Genomic DNA, 19,131 nt, shown 5'->3' on the forward strand with positions numbered 1-19,131 from the left:
AGGATGGGCTTTTTCTGAGGCCGTTGGACGTGAGATCATGTTACTTTTGAGAGAGAGCGTGAGCCTTCATCTGAACTGCAAGTGGGTTCGGTTAAAGCGGACTGTTCACGTGGGCCTCGCCGCTGCGCTCACACGGGAGGTCTTCACTGCGTGACTGGCCGGGGGCTTCCCGCTGAACGGAGCAAGCGGTTAACGTGCCCCAGCCGCCGGCACCCGCGGCAGGAAATGTGCTGTCAGACACCTTCCTGTCTCCTGTGTGCGGCGCGGGGCTCTTCTAGGGAAGTCCAGCAGAAAGGGCTGTGTGTACTTCGTCTCCCTTTTGCCCAGTGGGGACAGTGACATGTGTCCCATGCAACCCTCATCTACTTCGCAGAGGGAAAATGACGTAGACCCCAAGGGCTTTATGACTACTCACTCAGAGTTGCTGTTGTTCTTTTCAAGTTTGCCTTCCTCCTGTGAATAAACCCATCTGGGCCTTGTTAGTAGGTAACATAATGTCGCATTATTTAGCATCGTTCAGGTTTAGTAATATGCTGGTTGGTCCAGAATTTGAACAAAACATGTGACTACCGACTTGATGGAGAAATGGAATCACAGATGCTTCCTGAGACATGATCCTTGCAATTTTTTTTTTTGTAATTATTAATTTTAATTTCATTTTGTTGCAGTAAGAATACTTAACATGAGCTCTCTCCTCAAGAGTTTTAAATGTTCGTACAGTATTCTTAACCATGGGCACACTATTTTACAGCAGCTCTCTAGAACTTACTCATCTGGCATAACTGGAATTGTATATCCATTGATTAGCAATTCCTATTTCCTTATTCCTGGCAACCATCATTCTATTCTTTGCTTCCACGAGTTCAGCTCTTTTAGATACCCCGTTTAAGTAGAATCATGCAACATTTGTCTTTGTGTGACTGCCTTATTTAACATAGCGCAAATGTTGCCAAGGTTCATCCATGTTGTGGCATTTTGTAGGATTTCCTTTTTTAAGGGTGAATAATATTCCACTGTATGTATACAATGCGCCCCCCCCACCCCCACCCCATTTATCTGTCCCTGGACATTTAGTTCGCCTATTGTGAGTGGGGCTGCAGTGGATGTGGGATTGCTAATATCTCCTTAAGATATGCCTTCATTTCTTTCAGGTGAGAAATACTCAGAAGTAGGGGTGCCGGATCATATGGGAGTTCTATTTTTAATTTATTGCGGCGCCTTCGTAGGGGCTGCCTGAGTCTGCGTTCAGATCCCTGGTTCGCATTTTCCCTGGTTCGCGTTCTCCCACCCTGCATTCTGCATTCAGGCCCGGCAAGCTAGCAGATCTGCTGGGACTTGTTCCTCCAGTCTTTCCTGTTGCTCCCGGAGGCCTGAATCCAGACAGACAGGCTCGGCCACTCCATTCTCTGCCCGCGCAGAGCAGTGTAGCAGCAGCCTGGAGACCTCTCTTTTTTCATTTACATGACGGTGTATCGTCATAATTCTGTTATTTGCCTTTTTAAAGGGTAAAAATAATAGAAATGATCATAATAGAGTAACACTAAGAACAACAATGACCCCTTTGTAGCTCACGCTGTCCCTGCTCTGGCCCTGTCCCTTCGGATCCACTTTACCTTTGGTGCATATTGGGCTTCCCTGTCTGCTTCACTCCCATGCAGCCAGCAACCCCTCCTCTTTGTTGGAGGGCTGCCCTCTGGGGTTGACCAACATCTTTGATGCTGGGATCCTTGTACCCCCAGGGAAGTCCTCAGCCATCAGGAGGGCTTGTATATTTAGAGCAACTGTGAGGCTATCCTGTCCTGTCTCCAAGAGACTCTGTGGCCCCCTTGCCCTGCTCCCCAACTGGTTTTCTCTGGGAATGCTTCTTAATAAATAACTTAAACACGAATAGTCATCTCCGGCTTCCATAACTTGTTCAAAGCGACAGAGTTAGAAAACGGGGAGTTAGAATTTGAACCCCGGTCACCCGGCCCTGGATCTCTGTTTTTAACTAGATGCTCCCATGTGTTTCTCCGAGGCAGGATGCTCATCTTTTGCTGTGTGCGCGCCTCAGCAAGGGCCATTGTGACGGCCACGGGGTGTTTTGTAAAGGCTGTTTAATGGGTGTCTGGCCGGGCAGGCCATCCTGAGCACTGTCCCCCAGTCGGCCTTTCTGAGCCCCGTCCTTGGGCGTGTGTCCCCTGGGCTTCCCCCTGGAATGACCTCCCTCCAGTTCCCCTTCAGAGTCAGCTCGAGCCCACCTCCTCCTTGCCGCCGGTCCAGTTTGTCCCAGCCCACTGTCACCTTTCCCCCTCAGAACTAGTTTTATTTGTCAGATGTTGCTTCTGACTCGTCGACGTTTGAGAGCTGCGGTTGTGGGCCCTGAACCACATAGTAGGCACTCGCTGATCTGATTCCTTTGGGACTAACCACGCCCTGGTCAGAGCTTTCCAAAGAAGCGCCCCGCTTGTTTCCAGGTGCTACAGCTGAAGGGAAGCAATGAGGCTAAGGAACCGAATTGGGGGGCGGGGGGAGTCAGTGAGAGGTAAATTTAAAAATCGTCAGCCCGTTTTGAGTGAGTCTGAGTGTGCGTTTTCACACCACAGCTGTGCAGGTCGAATCACTGAGTGGCTGTATCATCTCTTGGCCTCGAGCACAGTGGCTGGCCATCTCCTCCCCTGGGGGAATGAAAGGAGATTTATCTGATGAATAATGTGGATTTTTGTCCAGGACTGAGGAGCTGATCTGACAGAGTTCACGTGAGTGGTCAGCGAAACGTGTCAGAGACGCCCCTCCCCGACCCCCATTTGAGAGGTAACAAAGACGTCCCCTTAGCAGATTCGGTGTGCTGAGTTTTAGCTGATGGCTGGCCAAGCCAGGCCACAGTGACCGCTCCACTTTGGCCGACTTAGACAGGCTTTGCCTCCTGCATGCGTCCCCAGTGTAGGTCTGTAAAGAGGGCAAGGCCGGAAGTGAAAATGCAAAGGAGAGACTGCAGTGAGTGCCTACTGTGTGCCTGGTATTCTACCAAGTGCCCTTTAACAGACATCACGACAGCTCACAACCACCCTGGGCTGGACGTGTTCTCTCCAAGTCCCTTTGACGGAACGAACCTGCGTGACTTCACTAAACTCACACCGATGGTGGCAACTCTGGATCTGAACTGTGTTTTATCTGACTTCTAAACTCATGACCATTCCCATGCATTCTGACCTTCCGTTCCAGGAATAAACAGGGGAATTAAGATGGTAATCGTATTGGTCATGCTAACTAGAATTCTGAGACTTCCAGTTCCTTTCTGATCTACCTTAGCCAGTCCCCCTTAGTACGTCATTGTTCATGAATTTGTTCAAGGCAGTATTGCCTGAAATACCACGGTTAGGTGGGACTTTTTTGGGGGCGTGCGGTGTCTAATTGCAGAATCGCAAAATTAGGGATCCAACTTTCTTGGTAGATGTTCGTCTACAGGTGAAACTCATCAAGCTTATTCTTCAAACACCTTCAGGAAAGTTAAGTAGTTTTATCCTTCTTTTTAAGAAGAAAGAGCGACTGCAGCTAGACTCAGGACTTCCTTGTCGCTCTTTCTGTGGTGTAGCGCATACGGTCCTGGACGCTGGTGCCTTGGTCTCATACAGCACGATGTCCTGTAGCCTTTTGCTGTCCTGTCCCTCTCCTGCCCACAGTGCATAAACATTGGCATGGCAGGGACAGATGGCCACTCTGGGGGCTCCTTTGATGTCACATTTGGTTGCCTGGGTGGGGGGTAGGGGTGGTTGCAGCCCGTCTCCACGGGAGGAGAGGCTGACTGGGAAATACCCACTTGACAGTGGGTAAACAAAAGCTTAGCTCAGGAAAGCAGGGTGCCCCTGGTACAAATGCAGGCCGGGCAGTAATGGGGTCAGGTTTACATAAGTGTGTTTAGCTTGGGAAGAAGCCAGTCGGCTCAAAGCACAGCCTCTTCTCTCTGCTCCTGATTGATGCTTGGCAGTGTTTAGTCTTATTGTGGGAACAGGAATGGAAAGTGGGGAGGAAGGGGATGGAAGAAGGGAGTGACAGGGTCGCATATAATTCACCGTTGGAGCTAGAAAATACTGCATTCCAGAGGCCTGGGTTAGCTTTGTTGGCGGCTCAGGTGAACGTACTTGAAACCCTGGGACAATCGAGATAGAGCACTGGGGACTCTTCGCTGGTCAACGGCATCAATCTGCGTAATGGGGACCGAAGGCTTTGATGGAAGCAGGAGGTTCGCTAATGAAGAATAGTGCCCGGATGGGGGAGGGCACGAGGCCGAGGAATTACGCCTGAAAGCAACATCAAGTTGACTGTATGTACAATCGGATGGTTTTTCGTGGTTTTTGTTTTAGGGAGGAAACTTCAGGTAATTGCAGTTGGCTCTGTGCGAACCAAGTGTGGAGTTTGATCAAAACGAAAAGCTGAGAGCCATGTGTGTTGGTTGAAAGCTTTACCTAGCCTACCCTCTGGGTGATACCTGTGGCTGTTTCTTTAACACATCTACGGAAGGCCCAGCAAACCAAATGAAGGTTGAATGTTAATGTGTTGAAGTTAACACATTAGAGTGGTACCTAGCTGTTAGGCTTCACATTGTTGGGGAGGGGTAGGATGGTTAGTTTATGTATTCATTATTTTCAAGGAGTCACTCATTGGATAGCTAAGAATACAGTCTTTGGAGGTGCCTTTGAAGGAGTCAGTGAGGTGCGACACACAGCTCACATGCCCCCAAGAAGTTGACAGTGTAGAAGGGAAGAAAAGATAACACCACAAGAAAGTCCATAGGGGGCCAAATGAGAGGTATGACCTAGAAGTTTGGTAGATTTGAAGGGTCAGAACATTGGCCATTCAGTGGTGGAGTAATCAGGAAAATTATTAACGATAATATACTATTATCAATTTCTGTTGCTTATTAAGAGCTTACTCTCGGCTTGACACAGTTCTAAATGCTTCCCGTGTCTTAACGTGTTTCATCTTGCCACTAACCCAAGGAGCTGTCACCATCCCAGCTTTATAGCAGAGGACACTGAGGCAGAGAGGAGTAAAGGTGACACAGCCTTCACGTGGCAAATCCAGTTAGACCCCTGGAGAGCCAGCGCCCCCAGCTATGCTGAGCCTCTGCGGTCCTTCCCATTCCTGAGCTCCCCATGTTGCTGGAACAGTCAGTGTGATGTGTTTGCTTTGGTGTAAGAGTCAGGGGCAAACGGGCCGTGTGGGTGCTTATGTTTTGACTCCGCTGTAGAGGAATCTAGTTTGTGCAGATGCCGGACGGGCCATTTTAGTCATGAAAAGCTCAAACTGACTTTTTTCCTAGGTCCTTGGAGAGGGTGATTTTAATGATCACATAAATAGCATAAATAGGAGTGTGGGAGTTTGGTTACTCGGTTCCTTTGGTGGCGTTTCCAAAAGTTTTCTCTAGGTGATTCTTGCGTCAGTGCTGACGCTGCTGGGGCACAGTGATTTTTCTCTTTTGGTAAATGGTAATTTTTTTCTTTCTTCTTTAATTAGGTGAGGGGGAGGGTGTTTTTAGCAAGCTCGGTCATTTGTGTTTTAAACAAAATGGTTATCAGTATTTGCCAGTTATTGTTTATTTAATAAAACATGAAGGAGGGAAGGACACTGGACTAGATATTAAAAGACCCAAGTTCTGGACCAGAGTATCTCAACTCTGATGTCAGGAGAGCACATTACGTGGGGAAGCAAATTGTATCCTTGAAATCCTTGTGATGTACGGAATTTTCTCATTATATGGTACCTGTAATAGGGCTCTTTCGTATCACGACTTAATTTATAGCTTGATATTATTGCATTATTTATTTAAACATATCGTTTGGACCTAGATGTTGTGGCTGGATTATATATTTTCAGTGTCATATTTAAAATTCTGTGTTATCTTCTGGTTGTATTTTCTTTTTACTTCGGGAACAGGGGTTTTCGTGTAGGATGTAAATGGAAACTAAAGAAAAGATCGGAAAGTAATTTTCAGCAGTACAGAAATTAAACAAAACAGGGAAGCACAAAATTTTATTGCTAGCCGGGTAAAGAGAACATGGCAGTATCTGCTTTCTTTTTTTCTCAGTAATTGGATACATCATAGATGGGTTATGTTTTCATTAGGGCCTTATAGTTAAAAGAAAGCAAAAAGCAGATCTGAATGTTAAATATTTCCTTCTTCTCAATGGCACTTCAAGTTGGGAGTTAAACTCGAATTGCTTGCCTCCGATTTCTATAACAGATGCTCCTCACGTTATGATGGGCTTATATCCCCATAAACCCATTGTAAGGTGAAAATATCGTAAGTCAAAATATCATAAGTCATCGCTTAGCTTAGCCCACCTTAAATGTGCCCAGAACACTTACCTTAGCCTACACTGGGTAAAATTGTCTTAACACAAAGATTATTTTATAATAAAGTGTTGATCATCTCATGTAATTTATTATCCATCTCTCTTTCGCACCAGTGGAAAAATTAAAAAGTCATGAGCCAAACCATCCTAAGTCAGGGACTTAGGATGTCTGTAATTTGAAATCAGATTGAAATTCTTCAAGTTCAGATGACCCCTGTTTCTCCACCTGGCCTCTTTTCCAGTCCTCTTTTCACAAATGGGAGCGGGTGTGAACGAATGCCCAGGAATACTTTGGATGTGGTAAATAAGGTGGTCTACAAAATATCAGCCTTGGGTAGTATATATGTTGTAAATGTCTATATTTACATAAGTAAAAGGGAAGGCCTTCTAAGGTGCCTTGGGGTTTGATTTGAGTTTTCAAAGCCGGCGTGGTGCCTTGGGAATTCCCGGTCCCGAATAGTATGGTGATATGGGGTCTTTCATACTAGGCATGAATTTTGATTTCAGAAATTGCCGAGAATGAATTTTGGTTTTAGAAATCATTGACAAACAGCTTATTTGTGTGTGTCTCATCGAAACACATCGGAGCTCCTGGACACCTTTCCTTCCGTTTTCCCAGGGCTTGTTGTGGCTGGTGGTCCTTGAGAAGGTTGGGCCGAGGGCTTTCTGTCTGTATTTTCATGTGGAGACCTCTTCTTTTCCAAGAGATGCATCTCTCTGACTTGAATGCCCGTGTGTCTCTGGTTTTTGTTTAATAACTACTCTGTGGATTTTGACGTAATCGGTTGACCGTATGCTTTTTCTAATTCATTTCTGTACCTATGTCAAGGGACTTTGCTGAAACATTTGTTTTAAAATTTGTTATAATTTTGGTTGAATGTTTGAAAATCATTCACCGGTCAGCAATTTTTTTTAGCACCTTCTATGAGTTGTGTTTAGAGAGAGATTCATGACATTCAGGCATGGAAATGACACAAATGAACGGTGGATCCCTCGTAGAATTCATGGGCTAGTGGTACCATTTGGGAAAAAATGGGCTAAGTGTAATGAAGTTGACAACAAAATCTTACAGATTTTATTAACAGGGACAAAAGAAAATATTCAAAACATTTCAAGTTTCAGCATTTATAAATCCATTCGAAGTACTTGACATTTCCACAGTGTTGGAAATGGATTTGCACGTGTATAAAACTAAAACCATACTTCTTTGACAAATTTAATTTCTTGAAAATGGCTTTAGAAGAGAATTTCCTCAAGAGTGAAACCTATTTTGTCTTCAGCTAAGATCTGCGCCTCACACTTCTCTATCTTTTTACTCTGTAAGGTGTCGTTAAACACATATAAGCATCTCTACAAAACCCTGCACACTGATGTTTGTAGCAGCTTTTTTCATAATTGCCAAAATGTAGAGGGACCAAGATGTCTTTCAGTAGATAAATGGATAAGTGAGCTGTGGTCACCCAGACAATGGAATATTCAGTGCAAAAAGGAAATGAGCTATCAAGCTGTAAAAAGACAAGGAGGAACCTTACATGCCTATTACTAAGCGAAAGAAACAACCCCCAAAGCTACACTTACGGTATGATTCCAGCTATTGACATACTGGAAAAGGCAGAACTATGGAGACAGTAAAAAGATGCGTGGCTGCCAGGGGTTAGCGAGGAGGGAGGGATGAACAGGCAGAGCACAGGGTTTTAGGGCAGCGAATATATTCTGTATAATAATGAATTATAATGGCAGATATGTGGCCTTATACATTTGTCAAAACCTATAGAATGTACAACGCCAAGTGTGTTCCCTAATAATGTAAACTGTGGACTTCGGGCGGTTTATGATGTGTCAGTTTAGGTTCATCGATTGCAACAAACGTCCCACTCTAATAGGAGATGTTGATAATGGGGAGGGCATACATGTGTGGGGGGCAGGGGGTGTGTGAGAACTCTCTGTACTTTCTGCTCAGTTTTGCCGTGAGCCTTAATCGACTCCATAAAATGAAGTCTATTTCAAAACAAGGAGACAGCTGTGATTTCTCTTCATGGTCTCCAGCAAAATGTCTCTTGAGCGAGCCTCACTTCGCAAAGTCCTTTGCAGTTGGTGGACAGCACGGAGAATCCCCACCACGCACGAGCCTCTGATATTCAGAGAACGGAATACGATAAGAACAAGGGTTTTTGCCTGGCAGCTTTCTAGCTATGAAAGTTCCTGTTTTGAGTTCCTGTTTTTTTTTTTAACTTTGACTGTATGATGCCAGTGCTGTTGCTACCGAGGATGCAGTTTTTGGTGAACTGATTCTTTTGGTAGCTTCTGCATTAGTGAAAATTCCCTACATTGGGCATGTGAGGGAGAAGTTGGGCTTTGACTGTATTTGAAAGTACAGTGGCTTAGGGACCAGAATGGTCGTACTTTGATCCTGTACCTTTCCATGGGGACTTGCCAAGGGGGCTTTGTGCATAGGGCACAATAGCATGGAACTGAGCAATTACAAAGATTTTTCTGGAAGTTCTAGCGTTTCTCCTTGCAGATCGTCTTGCTTTTTCGACGTCATCATTGATGTTTTCGGTGTTTACTGACCACTTCGCTTTGTGCCACGCCCACTTCCAGGGACTGGTGGTTCCTTAGTGAACAAGACCAAGGAGAACCTCCGTAGTCACGTGACTGACATTCTGGAAGCACAAGATAAGAGAAAAATGAGCAAGTGGCTAAAACATAGGCTACGTTTTCGCGGTATGTCACCTGTCGGCAGGTGACCCTTGCCAGGGAGAGCAACACAGTGGGGGAAGGAGCTGGGAAGTGCTGGGCGTTTGAACTTTTGAATGGGGGTCTAGGAAGTCCCCCGCCCTCCCCCGCACGGGTGACATTGGAGCGGAGATGGCTATGGGTCGAGGAATCAGATCTTTTGTGAACAGACAGGGAGTGATCTGGGTAGACAGCATGTCAGGCCCGGCGTGTTGGCGAAGTAGCGTCCGGGCCGTGGGACTTGGGTGGAGAGAGACGCGGGGGAGAGCCGGCGGTGAGGGGTGAGGACGAGAAGGGTGCTCTCAGCGGAGGAGCCGGCGGGACTGTCGGCGAGGTAGCAGCCTCTGGAGGGCCGTGGTGGCGGGGAGACATGGCCTGATCTGAGTTTGAACGGGGTCTCTCCGACTGCAGCGCGGCCACCAGGCGAGGCAGCCTTCTCGCTTTCACCGTCGTGCCCAGTAAACCGTCCTGTCTGAGCAGCGGTTAGACCGTTAACGCTCACACAGCCCCCGTCCCACTGGTGCGGATGGGGCTTTCTTAACATTTTTCAACTTCTCGAGCTGCAAATCATTACAGTTAAAGGGAAAAAGGTCTTTCATCATGCCAGTTTAGTGAGCTGATGAATTCTATAATGAGTCCAGTGCTGGAAGATCATTTCGTGTTCTCTGCAGCCCAATGCTTCATTTACCTTTAAAACAGAAGAATTGTCCTCCCCATGCGTAGCTCCGTTTTGCCTCTCAAGTCCCTCTGCTGCCTGTAACCAGGTCCCCCTCTTCTTGGCATCACACCCTCCCCTCTTCGGTGCAGGCTGCGCCTCTGAGTTTTATTGAAAGACGCGAACCATTTGTCCCTACTCACCGGAGCCACCTGACTCATAGCCTGAACTCAGCTGGCGGGTCTCGGAGCCTTTCAAAAGTCTACACCTGAATTTTTTGGCATTTGCCTCTTGTTAGCCCGTTTTAAGTGGCATGTAGGAAACTTGTCCACAGATGTTAGTTTACCAGTGTCCTTTGAACAGAATAATAATAAGTTTCACATCTGGTCCCCTTTTCATCCAGGGATCTTTAAAACCCCAAGTGCACATTAATTAACCCTCACAGCACTGGAAGGTAGGGACAGGATGGAGGGAGATCGCTTTAATCACCACTGCAGAGAACTTGGAGGGACAGCCTCTGGGCCCTGCCACTAACAGGCATTTTGCATTGCACAAATGCCTTTCATCTGGCGTCTTAAGTGCTACCTGGTGACAAGTGCGTTATCATGGACATCTGCAGGGAGTGGGGCCATGTCCTGGGATACTGGGACTTGCCTTCACTCTGCAGTGTTACCACTGCGGAGGACTTTCTTTCTTTCTTTCTTTCTTTCTTTCTTTCTTTCTTTCTTTCTTTTTTTCCTTTCGTTGAATTGCAAAGGGGAGGAAGGAAGGAAGGAAGAGTCTTTCTTCTTTCTTTCTTTCTTCTTTTCTTTCTTTCTTTCTTTCTTTCTTCTCTCTTTCTTTCTCTCTCTCTCTCTTTCTCTCTTTCTCTCTTTTCTTTCTTTCTCTTTCTTCCTTCCTTCCTTCCTTCCTTCCTTCCTTCCTTCCTTCCTTCCTTCCCTCTCTTCCCTTTCTTCCTCCTTTCTTTTTCCTTTTCTTGTTCTCCTCTTCCTTATATTCTCTCCCTCTTTCCTGTTCTGTCTTTTTCTTCTTTATTTATCTTTCTTTACTTTTCGTTCTGTTATTTACTTTCTTTTTCTTTTCTTTCTTTTCTTTCTTTCCAGTTCTTGGGTTCTTGTGGTTTCTTATGGATTATCTGGAGTCTCTTGGTGCGGACTGAGGGAGGGTAGGGTTGACTGGTGAGGCTGTTTAGTTTTCCTTGCGTTTTTCTGGATTGATATTCAGACAGGTAGAGAGTTCCTTTTTCCATTTCAGCAGCCTTCCAAGGTGGTCATGGGTAAGTCTCATTTAGGGGCCTTGGATCCCGACTTGCCTTAACTGTCTCACTCCAGAAAGCCTCCCAAGTGAGTTGGGTCAACAGACAGGCAGGAGAGAGCATGCCGTTCTCCCGACAAGCTGCTCGAGTCTGTTCCTGGTTAATGAGGATATTGTTTTAAAAAATAACACCGAACCAAAAAAAAGAAAAAAAGAAAAGAAAAAATGTTACGGGCTCGTTGTTGACAGGTGGAGGATTCAACTGTTAACCTGTGGGAGGGAAGTTAAGGGTCTGGCTTCCGCTGAAATCAGTGTATCTATACACAACCACAGTCCTTCTGCAGTGTGAACTCAGGATGACGCTGGGGTCCGAGGGGGGAAGGCGAGCCTTGGCAGGGCATGAGAATGGTGTGAGATACATGGTCGATTTGCTACAACCATCCTCTACAGCAGGGGTCCCCAACCCCAGCCCGTGTAGGAACGTGGCTGGAGAGTGAAGCTTCATCTGTATTTGCTGACGCTCCCCAGCGCTAGCATCACCGCCTCAGCTCCACCTCAGATCATCAGGCATTAGATTCTCACAGGAGCACTGGTCCCTGGTGCCAAAAAGGTTGCGGACTGCTGCCCTACAGCATGAGGAAGCTGATGGATACAGGAGCCAGCGATGGACTCTGTTGGGGATAGGGGACTTGTGAGAATTTGAGGTCCCGAGCTAGCCTTTTCTTTCTTTCTCTTTCATATGTAATATTTTTAAATGATCATGTCCTTTCATTATAGAAAAACTAGGATATTTAAATAAGCAAAAAGGGGACCTGCTTCCAGAGGTACCCACTGTCAACATTTAGGTTATTTCCTTCTCGACTTCTTTTTTCCTCCTCTGCTAAGTTGGTTTCTGAAGGATGTCAAGGAGGGTTAATGTTTTCCTGCACTTAATTCCATCAGTTTGGCTTCTCAGGTGTTATGTAAGGAGCAATTTTCACTTGCTTTTAAAATTCTGTCATGAAATATTTAAAAACACGTAAGAACATGGAGAATAACACGTTCTAAGAGGACAGTGTCAGCACCGAGCGCAAATCATGTGGCGAAGCTTGTAGTCTTAGGAGCGGGTGCAGGCCAGAGGAGCTTACTGTTTCCTTCAACATTGTCTGCATGGGGCATTTCAGGTGGGTAACTTCCTGTATCTCTGCAGTAACAGGCTAATGTCATTCTTCCCCTTTTTTGATCCTATAACTAAGGAGGCTCTGAGAGGCTGAAGGATCTGATCACCATAGCATATAGATCATTGCAAGGCTGGAAATGTCCTGTGAGCCTGTTACCATGTAACCTGAATGCTGTTTCCTCTTCACACTTTATTTTGGGTCCCCAAACTCAACTATTCTTGCCCCCTAAACATCATTTTTTTTGTGTGTGTATGTGTGTGTTATAGATATTTTTCTTGACAAGTATGTTTGAAAGTATAAAGTGAACAAAATTGAGCGGATTTTGTGTGTCAGATATGGGGAATAAAATATCTGTAATGCAAAATTTACCATTTTAGATATTTTTAACTGAACAGTTCAGCAGAACTCAGTATATTTATAATGTTATGCAAGCACTACCACGGTCTATTTCTAGAACTTTTTCAACATCCCAAACAAAAACTCTATGCCCATTAAGCAATAACCACTCCCCCCCCAGTCTCTAACTTCTGGTCTACATTCTGCCTCTATGTGTTTGCCTATTCCAGATAGGCAAGTCCTCATTTAAGTGGAATCATACAATATTTGTCCTTTTGTGACTGGCTTAGTTCACTTAGCATAATGTTTTCAAGGTTCATTCATCCCATAGCACGTATCAGCAATTCATTCCTTTTTTGACTGAATAATATTTCATTATATATGCATACTACATTTTGTTTGCCCATTCATCTGTCAGTGGACATTCATGTTTATACCTTTTGGCTGTTGTGACTAGCGCTGCTATGAACGTTGGTCATACAACTCAACAACAACAAACAACGCAATTAAAAAAATGGGGAAATGGACATTTCTCCAAAGAAAATATACAAATGGCCGATGAAAGGGTGCTTAGCATTATTAGTCATTAGGGAAATGCAAATCAAAACAATGAGGTACCACTTCACACCCACTAGAATAGCTGTAATGATAATAATGAAAAAAAAAATAGGTAAATGGACTTTTCTGTCTAAGGAAACCTCAGTCTCAGAGACATGACACACACACTATTTTCCATTAAGCTGAATGCTGTCTTAGTTCCACAACACAAGCATTTTGTCGCCTTTGATCTGATAAAAGTGAACCACTCAGAGTGTTGATTAGTTTTCAGCAAGAGGGCTAATTGTGTCGAACCGTAGGACAGGAGAAGAAAGCCACGTTTGTGTTTTAATAAACGTTCAGATAGAAATGCAATTCTTTGTTTACTCCCTGTAGAAGTGCTCCCCTTTTTGAAAAGTGGACACCCCCTTTCACTCGAGAGTGGCTGCATTTCACGACTGTCTAAATCAGCGAGAACCTTTTCTTGAAATATTTTGGCTGTTTAATTAGGAGCAGGTAATGATGAAACGATGGTTTTTAAAGTAATTATCTTTACATTCTGTCAGTGCTCCGTTGGAGACCAGAAGTATAGGTAGGTGACAATTTTCGATTTTGTAGGTTTCAGAATCTTAGCGCCCCAGGAGCACACTGGTGACCCTCGGGTTTAGCTCCCTCTCCTATTCTGACACCCGGCATCTTAATATGGTTCATTGCTCTTGGTGAGCACTTAGTAGAATTAATGAATGAATGTTCTATATGTTCTGCTGTGTTGCCACTCTTTGTTTTGTGACATAATTTCACTGCCATCTTGTTAGCGGGTGATCTCCTCTCCTGACATGTTAAATTAATTTATACGTAGCAGAAGTTTAATGCGGTTTTGTCACCAGGCTTGGTGACCCTCACAAAATAAGTACACTGATGTCATAAAACTTTTGTGGGTCCCTCTCATTTGAAGAGTTGCTAAAAGCCATGGAACACTTTTTATACAAATGTAGATATACCGATATGCATAATTTTGTATCCCATTCCAGAAGGTTCAAAGGCCTTTGAAAGTTCTCCAGGGACCCTATGCTAAATGCCTTTGTATTCGGTCAATTCCCAGGGCCTAGGCAAAACTGCCAAAGTTAGCAAATCTAGGTGACCCCCTCCCCTTTAAAAGCATGAATATTATTTTTAAACAAGAAATAACTCCACGTAGAAACTTGTAATTTCCATCCGGGCTGTGGTTTTAAACTAAGGGTTGAGACCCTTTTGGGATTTATAAAATAATTTTCGTGGTTTGGGGCCAACATTACCAAAACAGTGTAATAGAACAGAACAGAAAAGAAACCGGGCTATATTGTCTATATAGTGGATTGAAATGAAAAATATGGCTCTCAGTTTGAGAAGGCTGATGTCTGTTCTGCTTGCTTTACTCTATAGTATTTAGGGCAGTGGGAACAATTTAAAGAAATTCATGCTTTCTTTTCATGACATGTTTCAACTGTGTCGGCTCTGTTTCTACCTTATAAAAAAGTTTCAAGAGTCCAGTGTTCCCACTAACATTTTTGTTTCTTAGCATCCCACCCCAAGTCATCACTTATCCACAGGTGATCTGAGGGCGCCTCTACTGAAAATAAGCTTAAGTCCCGCCCTCGAAGCCTCTCTCATTCTTCCTTTACATTCAGATTCTTCTGCCTTCCTGCTAAGGAAGGATCAGTGTGATCACCTTGCTCTTACTTTTCTACCTTAGATAAGAGAGAGACTAAATGGTTCTTAGACTCAGTTTTCTCATCTGTAAAATGGTCCTGATAACAATAATAATGGCCTTCTCCCAGGATTGACGGGAAGATTAAATAAGCCTGCGTATGTAAAATAACATAGGGTAAATCTTCAATAAGCAGTCATTGGCATTCTTAGTAATGGTTGAACTGTTTGTACACCCTAGAAGAGTTACATTTCAGACTTCCTTTCGTATGTTCCAGAATCAGCCCATTCTGGCTGCATTAACTGAGCAGCCGAACACTCTGGGCATTGTAGTGTCCTTGTTTCAAAGCATCTGCTTAATCTTTTTTTTTTTTTTTTTTGTAATGTAGTCTATTCAACTCCTGATTTTTTTTTTTGTATAAATTATTTTGCCTCCACACTTTATAATGACATTAAAAGAACAATCTGCCTTCCTTTCTGTATATTGTGGAACCAACATTCTGTTCACTTGCAAATGTTGGTTATTTGGAACCCAGATGGGAGTCTCCATGAAGACTCAGAATATCACTGAAACTTGATTGCCAGGATCTGTTATTAAAGTTAATGTGGTTAAAAAAAAAATGCACAAAGGGAGGTAAGGAATTTTCCTGGTATTCTCCCCCCTCCCCCGCCCCAGACTTACTTTTTGTAGGTATTGTGTTAATCTTTAAGAAAAACAGTTTATCGAATTTCTGGGATTATCAGACATACTCAGAGCAAATGTCTACCCCAAATAAATGTATTCAAAATTTTAGAAAAGATCATTTATTTATGAAAACCTTGCTTCTCCTCTACTCTTAGTATATTGCAAGATTTAAGTTTAAGCTTGTCGTATCTTATAAAATAATATGTAGACCATACTCTGTGCGTATAAACATTCTTTTTGCACCAGGCTGGTGAGTAGCTGCTATAATTAAAGGTTGCCTGTGATGTGGGTTTGGGAAGATCGCTGACCTTCCTTAAAATCGGGCCTCTTGACACTCCCGTCTCACGCCTTGCCCCATTCCTGCATGCCTCCTATTTGCATAATGTTTTCATGTTCTCTTTTCTTCCTTTCACTCTCTCTGGCTATCAAGTTTTTCTTAGGAAGGAAGGTAAGTACTAGTATCTGGCAGAGTTCTATAGGAAAGGGTCATGACTCTCAGGTCAAATAGACCAAGGTGGAATTCCACCTCAGCTACTTCTAAGAACTTGGGCCATGTAGGTGACCACTCTGAGCTTCTGTTTGCTCATCCGTAAAACGGGCCTCTTATTATGTATGTATGGATATGTATGTAAGGATTCAGTGACCACTTCATACTGATAAGACTCATTTATGTCTTTGAAAGTATATGTTTCTTAAGGAGAGAAATAAAAATAAACAACGAGTAGTGGAATTTTTTTGATTGTTATTCATCTGGGTAGGGAATGTGTTTTGTGAAAAAGGAAGGTGTTTTTAAGACCCCTGACATCTCATTAATTCTCAGTTTTTTAACTGTTTGCAAGAGTTCTGACATTATATGCTACCAATACATACTAATACTAATATTTCTATTTTACATACTAATGACATGTACTGATGATAGTAACTAACGTTTATTGATCATTTTTAATGTTCCCAGCCTAGTGTTCTGTGCTTTTGCATTCTATTCCATTTCACCTTCAAAGCTTACTCGGGGGAGGAGTGGTGGTGGTGGCGGTGAGGTATTATTAGGAAGAATCATGAGAACTGATTTCCCATCATTGACAGATGAGAAGCTGAAGTTTAGTGATGCGAAGAAGCTCACCTGGTCATCTTCCTGACCGCAGAGCCTAACTTCTCGAGCACTGCTCGATCCTCTTGTCTGTGGAGAGTAGAGATAACTAGACTGGTGAGTCAGGGTAGCCTGCCCTTCCCCCACCACCCCATTCACACACTGCTCTTCACGCACTGATATATTCCAACGTGGAGGAAATGGAGCCTTTGTGACATTTTTGTATAGACCCAGGTATGAGAGAATGAGTCTTTTAAGAAATGATTCACTTAGTTGGGTCACGGATTATAATACATTACTTCTCATTGCCCTTTGGGCCAAAATCTATACCACGATTCTCTGGGAGCCTTGGTGGGCATTTTTGGGGTGCTTTCATGTCAGCGTTTAAAGTTTTAGTCTTTGGGTAGCATCTTAAAGAGAAAACAATTTCTTAGTAATATGAACTATTCTCAAGGTAGAGGCCATCCTCTTTTTAGGAAACTGGCAGCTTACTTCAAGGCCTCCTCCTCACTTTGGAGGATATTAATTCCCCTGAGTTAGCCATTTTTAGCCATTTTTGACGATGTGTCGGTCTCTTAACACATCAACAAAGATGTGTCAGAAAACATTTCCCGACCATGAAGACACTGAGCAAGGTGATTGAGGTTTTCCTGCTTGGTTCCAGAACAAATGTCTTGGTAATCCATTATTTACATGTCGTGAGGGAGTTCCGCCCAGCCATAGCTACCTTCTCTCGGGAAAAGTTAGAATGCAGTCCTTTGTTGGAGGCTCACATTGCATTAGTCTAAATATCTAAAAAATGCAAATTTTACTTTGATATAGAAATAAACATTTTGACATACCGCCTTAAACCGTTTCCTTGGTGACTATTGTCAGTGCCGTCCTCATTCTCAAATCTGGCATTGTGGGTAACCCTTCTTTTAGGGTCATTGGCTGCACTAACGAGAATGCCTTTCTAGTATACCTGCTCTGTCATTTTGACGTCACTAATTTGGTAGATGAGAATGCAGTAGCTAGAGGGTTCCATTTGGGAGTGTTTAACTTCTGCTTCTTAAAGGTGGATGGTAAGTCTGGATTGTCAGGAGTCCGGTGTGTTTCCATTTTGGAAACATTTAAGACATTTTAGAAGAATTCCATGGTGGTAAATTTCCAAGACTTCTTTAGAGCTGGTAGCCTTATAACCATCCAGAAGATTCTCAACCAAAGTTCATTAACCCAAAGCAGTTTTGTGTCTCGATAGGCTTACTCCTTTAAGATACAGCCTTAAATTTCAGTGATATCATACACTCAAAGGGTTACTTAATGATCTCGCCAAGGTTTATTTCAGGTCGCCGCAGGAGGGGTGGTAGTTTCTCTCTCTCTCCACCTCTGTCTCCACAAAGTCGTTCAGGGACCCAAGCTTGCTCCATCTGGTTGGCTTCTCTGTACAAGAGAGAAAGGAGAGAGTGTCTGGAGCATCTCAGGGGAGGTGTCCTGGGTAGCTTCTGGGAGTGATCAGCCTCATTGGAGACCACATTCCATTGTCCGCAGTGCAAGCACGGGACCCCCATGTAGCTGCGGCTGGGCTGGAAAGCCACATTTCCTCATTTCTCTGGTGAAAAAGGAATCAATTTCATGTCTCTGCCACGGGCGAACATTCAAACTTAATCTGAAGGTTAAGTGTTTTTCCTAGGAAGATCTTGACAGGGGAATTTACTTGACGTGGCAGTTAGGTTCTTGATCTGAATTCCAGATCCGTTTTCATCTTAGGTGTTTATGAGCTTCTCACAAATGGAGAAGAGGGGAATGGGGGCTTTCAAAAATTTTTAAAGTGCTGCACTGGGGGCTTTTCTTCTTTGTCTAAGGACGTGTTTATAACCTGCTCAAAGATTCGGGGTAAATGTCTGGTCGTGTGTAATACATTCTAGTTACAATCAAATTGAAGTGTTTTAGATGGTTCCTTTGTGGATCTGCGCCACCTTTGGAGATCCCTTAACGTTCATCTTTGTCCCTCACTTTGCTCTGAGTTAACCACCGTCTACGACTGTTTAGGGGCAGAAGGCCACCTCTCCGTGTTTCCTCAGTTGAGAAGCAGCTCTCTTGACTTCTCGGGAGGGCTCAGGCCAGACTTTCACGTCCAGAAGTGGAAAGGTCCAGCCATGTGATCTTCATAAGAGATTTTCCCCCTCCCCTAAATTGCAAAGCTTTTCATCTTGAATAATAATTTTGGAAGCGTTCGACATTTCACATCTTACTGGTCATCTTCAACAGAATAGGGTGAGCATGAATTAATCTTTAGCCAAGTTTGTTTCTTCCTGTGCTGAGACCTGGTACGGTAGAGGTTATGGGGGTTGGACTAGAGCGGCGAGGCTTTGGAGATCGTTGCTCTTGGTCGCTTCATTCCCTTCTGTCACATCTACTATGGTTTTCTGTCCCTTCTTCCTCCTCCCCTCCAGCACCAGTCCCTCCAACTCCTTGACTTTAGTTTTACTCTAGGCTGCCAAACCAGATAAACACGCTTGTTTAATTAAGAATCAGTAGGCTCTAAAGAAGGACCGATACAGACCGGCTCCGATTGCCGACAGAATCGAGTCCCAGTTCCTCGGCCCGGCACCTGCAGCATTCGGTGGCCAGCTAATCCGGATTTAGTGCCGCAAAGCTGCAGCAACCCCCGCCCTCAT

At 44.1% G+C, this 19,131-nt stretch overlaps 1 protein-coding gene across 7 annotated transcripts in view; it reads left to right on the forward strand.

Moving 5' to 3' along the window:
• TIAM1 (TIAM Rac1 associated GEF 1) overlaps positions 1-19,131 on the forward strand; it is a 321,420-nt gene that overhangs the window by 153,457 nt on the left and 148,832 nt on the right. Inside the window, exon 1 of one of the 7 annotated variants that reach the window (XM_016162373.2) lies at positions 1,064-4,303. The exons of the other annotated variants lie outside the window; for them this stretch is intronic. The gene's annotated coding sequence lies outside the window, so the exon portion shown is untranslated. Of the gene's footprint in view, positions 1-1,063; positions 4,304-19,131 lie in introns of those variants that run through there. 7 annotated transcript variants of the gene reach the window in all.

This window comes from Rousettus aegyptiacus, unplaced genomic scaffold, assembly GCF_014176215.1.
Source record: "Rousettus aegyptiacus isolate mRouAeg1 unplaced genomic scaffold, mRouAeg1.p scaffold_m13_p_4, whole genome shotgun sequence".
Lineage (NCBI taxonomy): Eukaryota > Metazoa > Chordata > Mammalia > Chiroptera > Pteropodidae > Rousettus > Rousettus aegyptiacus.